Source organism: Haemaphysalis longicornis, unplaced genomic scaffold (genome assembly GCF_048455015.1).
Source record: "Haemaphysalis longicornis isolate Haplotype H1 unplaced genomic scaffold, Haemaphysalis longicornis Haplotype H1 scaffold_12, whole genome shotgun sequence".
Taxonomy (NCBI): domain Eukaryota; kingdom Metazoa; phylum Arthropoda; class Arachnida; order Ixodida; family Ixodidae; genus Haemaphysalis; species Haemaphysalis longicornis.
Window position 1 is genome coordinate 90,065,252 of NW_027526225.1, and position 6,333 is coordinate 90,071,584.

Consider the following 6,333-nt stretch of genomic DNA (forward strand, 5'->3'; position numbering starts at 1 on the left):
AAGATGTTCCTATTATACCTTTAAGATATTCTGCGGTCAAGAAGACTGATTTTGTTGCAAGAGAGTTGGTTGTACCGCGGGATTCCATAACAAGAAATCGATAGTAATTTTCCGGTCCAGGAAAACCTAGGGTTGGCAATGGAGGAAAAGATACTTTGGTTCAGTGCGGCTTCTTTTCAGGGACCAATCACGTTTGGAGGGGGGGGGGGGGGGAGGTGTTGAAAATGTCATATGCCATAGTATAAAGCAGGGTACGGGGGTACTTTCTTCACTCGGGTTGCCCTGTTACCGACAGAGGTCCCGGAGCTCCCTGCCTGTAAACAGGCAGGGAGCCCATTGGCCGGAGCGTGACCACGACTCCGACTGCCACCGTTCGTGGTTTCTCATTCTCCACCTATAAACACATCGCCACGGTCGGCTACAGCTTATGTTTGGGGGCTGGGGGGTCCGCGGTGTCATCAATACGTCATGATGAATACTCAAGGTGTTCCGTGCGGGACATAGAGGGAAATAAACATATAAGGCCCTTCGCTATACCACGCCTGATGAGTATTAGGTGTCCGCCTGAATTTTTACCGGCAATGCGGAAGATTGGGCGGCTTGCTGTACTTTGAAAGAATAAACAGCGGGAAAACGACGTAACACAAGAAAGAACGAATGGACACATCGCTGTGTCTGTTCGTTCTCTCATGTCTTTCGTCATTTTCGCGTAGCTTATTCTACTACTATAGTTTCCGCACAGTGGCCAACCCACTTGGATGTCCGAAAATGGCAGTAACTATTTGGCACAGGCTCACTCACTAGCTTTTCTGTATAACTAGCCATATACTTCTGTTGAGTTTATCCTTGCTAGCACCTTGTCTTGTCATGACGAATTTGCTTGCCCGTTGACCTGCATTCAGTGAAACTGTTACGAGACTTGATAAGACAGGAATGCTAGTGTAGGCACCTGAAGCGCCTATCACGCAAAACCCACTTTTGTTGACCACGCGAAAGCGTCGACTTCAATTCAACTGCATCATCTATTTCTTGCCCACGTTTCTTAAGCATTCATTGCGACAAAACGCACTAGACCTGCTCTCTCCAAAGATCAGCAAGACCAACAGGAATGAACAATGTTGGTTCCAAGTAATTATATAGCAAGGTCTGTCCGAAGCAGACACCCATGACACCAATGTCAAGCAGCCTTCTGTTTTACATGCGAATGCATTTTTTAGTCGGGGGTTGTCGTGCTCCGTCGGCGTGCGCCTGCATTCCTCCAGCGCGAGCGCACGTGAGCGCGCGCCTCGTAGTTCTGCCTTCGTCGTCGTCGTCGTCGTAAATGCGAATGCATTTCTTAGTCGGGGGTTGTCGTGCTCCGTTGGCGTGCGCCCGCAGGTGTTATCTCTCCGCGCTCCTACTCGCCCCTAGCAACAGCTGTGGCGCGCCTAGCAACCGGAGCAGGTGGTAGCTCGGGCGGGAGTAGCGGAGGGCAAGGGGAGAGGAGGAGCGCGCTCGGGCGTGTGAGGGCGCTCGCATCGCGAAGCTCGGGCGGAGTAGCGGAGAGTGAGTGAAGAGGAGGAGCGCGCTCGGGCGTGTGAGGGCGCTCGCATCGCGGAGCTCGGCGGGAGAGAGCTCGCGCGCGGGGCGGGCGTGTTGCGCGGGTCTCTCTCTCCTCTCCGCGTACCCTCTCTCCGCTCGCTGCGCTCGGAAAATGTATATAAATGCAGTGGAGCGCACTCCTCTCTCCGTTACTGCTTGCCGCAGCGCACTCATAGGTGCACCCAATGCATTCGCATTTCCGCACGATCCCCTTCGGGGAGGTGGGGGGAGTTTTTCTTTAATCTGCAAGCTTTGGACTAACTGGTATCTGCGTCTGCGTTTAAGGAACATAGCCCGGAATTCACGTAAATTAAGCGCTGATTTATTGCAATTTTTTGAAAGGTGCACTATCCTTAAATAATCAGGTACAATCGCTGTCACCTTAAAATTGTGCTTAACTACGTTAAAATTGTGCTGAACTATGTTATAATTGTGCTGAACCCTGCATGAGTCGGGACCTGAGAGGAATAAGTTACGGAATTGGAAATGTTTTTAACCAGCCTGGTCCCCCTTCGGAAGCGCACCCAAAAAAACGTTGCTTGCTGGAGTCAAGTTTGGATCGTAATGGTGGTGACGGGGTCATTCAAGACGCGGGAGGTCGTACTTAAAACCCGTGAACATATATGAATTTTGCGTGTTAGGCAGGCTTTGCATTGCGCCTTCAAACGGTGCAAGTGCCGTCACGCAAAGTTAGAAACGAGCTAGTAAAAGGGAAGGACAAGCTCTGAAAACAAGTACCCCTGCATTGTCTACGCCATTCCTTCTGTCGGCTGTCTGTACGTATACATTGCGAGACTGCGAGCTTCAAAAAACGCCCGCGGCAGCACCAGAAGGATGTAAACAAGAAGCACGTGCCATCAAGCGCACTCGCCGAGCACTGCAGCTTCACATGGCACACGATTGACTGAAGCAATACACGTGTGCTTGCAAAAGAGTAGAATCATTGCGTCACGCCTCTACCTGGAATCGCTGTAGAGTCATCCACAGTCCGATACCCGTGTCACAGGTGCACGAAAAATGACATTATGTGTTGAAGGTCTTAAGATACCGAATGGCATTATTTGGGCGGGCCGTGCTACACGTGAGAACGCAAAGGCATTAAATGTGTTTGCCATGATGGTGATAATGAACAAAAAGAGAAATACACTCATACTTTAGAAGTTCTCAACGCAAAGAAAAATGTCTTACATAGTTTAAAATGTGTTTTTGTGAAAAAAAAACTTATGAGAATTGTGTTTTCTAAAAAATGGTGCGAGCTGTTTCTACAAGTGGCTTAAGCAGCGGCCGTCGCCTGCCAGCGGCAGCCAAATCCGAAAAATTCAAAACGACGAGTAACACGATGTTTTGCCTTTTGCTGTTGTTGTAATCAACTTCGTCTTCATCAGAACTTCGCCACCATGAGTGCCCAAAAATCGTCTTATTTCGAAGTTCAGCTACGCTTCCGCATCAACACTCTGGTGCTGAAAGTCTCGTGGGTTTCATTTGGTGCTCATCGCGTTCGAGAGTAGGCAGATTTAAGGCGTTCATGACGGCTAATGAGTTTCGCGGAACTCGTTAAAACAAAAATGAAATCAGAGCGAATGCCATTAGACTTTTGCGTGTTACAGCGAATTAATGGCATTAAAACTTAGGGCATTAGGCCCTTAATGTCATTTTTTTGTGCACGTGTGGCACAGGTATAAGGTGAAGCAAAAATGTTACTGCTTTACGCACTTATCGTCTTCTCCTGCCTTATTGTAAGGAACATTAGCCACAACGGCTGCATTGCTCTCAATTTTAAGGGCTAACTTAAGTCTTACACACTCGCTTAAACAGTGTTCCGTGAGAATTTTTGAGATATTCCACGTTAGAGTTAAATCTGCGGCTGCAGCTAAGCCTGTGGACGTCTGTACATGCAGACGACGAATGACTGAATCACAACGTCGTAACTCTGCCACCGGTCTAAAGGTGCCTGGGCAGTGTCGTAAGCCGTACATAAAGCGAACATTTCTGCGATTTCTTGCGATGAGTTTCAGGCTCCCGAGTGGGCATCAAAACGTTATACATTTTTAGATATTGACCTTCTGGTTGTCATCCTGGCCTTTTATTCGTGAGGACTCTCCCTGTTAAAGGGGCCGTGGAACCAAAATACAGGTTTGGTTCATTAAAAAGGCTGTGTTGTACCTATAGCAACAATACCAGTTTTATCGCCAACTTCAAACAAATAATGCGGATATTAAATAAAACGTATTTAACAGCAACCAATTAATGATGATCTCTCTATGACGCCACAGAATCTTGTTTGTGCGATCGGCGGCAGCCGACATAAGCCGACACCAAGAAATATTACTCGGAAATTGTAGTGGGGCCTCGACTTGCGTTTGATCGTATCACTTGTATGATAACGCGCATTTAACACCCTGATAAAAATGTTTTAGTGCCGGCCCATATCACGCCACTCCGGCCCATATTAACTCACCATACCACAAAACTTGAAAGTTTTTCTATATTTCTCGTGTTTTATGGGCTCGGGCCGTCGTCGTCTCATGTTGTCATCTCATGTAGTCACGGTACTAAAACACCGGGACACTCGTTCACGCCTCGCGCTCGAACGTAACGCGTACTAAAAAACACACACACACCGGGACACTCGTTTTCCAACGCCTCGCGCTAGAACGCTTCGTGCTTCAAGCAAAGCTGTATACCTCTACCCCGCAACGGCTTCGTCTCCGTGGGAAAAAACGCCAAGGCGCCAAGAATACACTTATACACTGCATGATTCACCCCTCCCCTGGTTTTACGTTAGTGTAGATGGCCCCTAAATTTCTTGTTTTTTTTTAAACGTCTTTAATGGCTATAATGGAGCTGAGTGAGCTACCAAGCTCTACAACTTTCAAACGGGACAAAGTTGTCTTCATGACCCTTTTAATTGTCGATTCGATGCCCCAGAATAATTTTTTTTATTTATTTGTTTATTCATACTACCAATCCAATGAGGTAATGTTGCAGTACGGGCAAAATAATACTGCCTTCAACATTATACATCATACAACATTTCACAACGTACAGCATTCTACAAACTTTGGTGAGGACAGTGCAGGTTTGTGCAAGTAAGCGTGCAAGCGTATACAGTTTTAGCACACCACAACAATCATGCAGCTGTAAAATACCGTAAGAGGAGGAGGAATAAACATTTAATTGAGCAGTCAATGTTGTTGGGCTGACCGCCAGGTGGGGGACCTCCTTAGTCCAGGAAGCCCCTGGTCTTGGCGGCCTGTCTCGCACGGTCTACCAGATGTTGAGGATCCGGGTTGGAACTGGTCAACCGACCCTCCCACTGCTCAAAGGAGGGATTTGGATTCGGGGCAAATGATGGTGTGTGGCGGCACTCCCATATCATATGATAGAGAGTGCCTGGCTCTATGCAGAATTTACAAGTGTATGTGTACAATGTCGGATACGTTGAGTGTAGTAATGTACCATATGGAAATGTGTTAGTTTGGAGCTAGCTGTGTGTAGATGACTGCGCCTTCGCAAGACATGTTGAGATGTGAAGGCGGAAAGGTTCTTCGCTCCAAGCGGTAGTGGGCCAGGATGTCGCTATACCTTATAGGGATTATTTCTCGCGTTGGGCTTATGGAAGGACTGGCTGACATTCCAGAAGGAGGCGACCGGTGAGTACGAGCTCAGGCTGCGGCACGAGCCGCCTCATTCCCTTCCAGTGATGAATAAGCCGGTATCCATATGATGAAAATTTCGGGTAAATCAGGGTGGACCGATAGAATATTTGCTGCTGTTGATGAAATGCGTCCAATTTGGAAGTTTCGACTCGCTTTCTGTGAGTCTGATATGATGCTTACATGTTCTTTGCCAGTGGTAGCTGCAAGGGCAATGGCTGCTTCTTCGGCGGTGTCGATGTCCTTGGTAGGTATAGAAGCAAAGCTAGCTCCAGTCCCTGATTGTGTGTGTGTGTGTGTGTGTGTGTGTGTGTGTGTGAGAGAGAGAGAGAGAGAGAGAGATGAACATTTATAAGGAAAAAAAAGTAGGTGTCGTGATTTCCCTAGGGGTGGTGCCCTCCTTCCGGGCCCCAGACTCTTCTGCTCCTCTCCGGGCTCAAAGAATCAAGTCCTTCTGAATCCCGATGTCGGAGCTGGCCAGAGCTGCCTCCCATAGCGCGACCGTATTTGTGGTGGTGTTTCCTGAAGGCCAGGTGATAGGGCAGGCCCAGGTTGCATGAAATAAGTTGGAAGGGTTTCCGCATTTATTGCACGCGTCTGTGTGTGTTTGACGGAACATTTTGGATAGCCGGGATTTGTTAGGGTAAGTGTTCGTTTGAATTTGCCTCAGCGTTTGAGCTTCTGCTCCAGAAAGGTTCTTGTCCGGGTTGGGGAAAAGGGCTCGTTCACCTCTTTGGACAGTGAGGCATTCGCCAAAGCCACTTGGGAGGGGCTGCAGAAGGCTAGGACTGTTAGCCGCGCGGTTTTACAAAAACAAAAAAAAAACGTGGTCTTGCATAAGTTGCTGCTGTGATGATTGATTTATGGCGAGGTGCGCAGTGACATTTCTAGCTGAGACGAAAACTTTGATATCTTTAACTGCTTGTAATACAGGAAGGTAAGTTGTTCCACTCATTTATGGTTATTGGGAAGAAGGAAAACCTAAAGCCATTGGTGCGGCATTGGTATTCTCGAAGTACTAGTGAGTGCGTGTCTCGTGTTGATCTACGTTTTGTTCTAATGCTTAGCACTCTTTTCCGAGTACCCCGACAGCCAG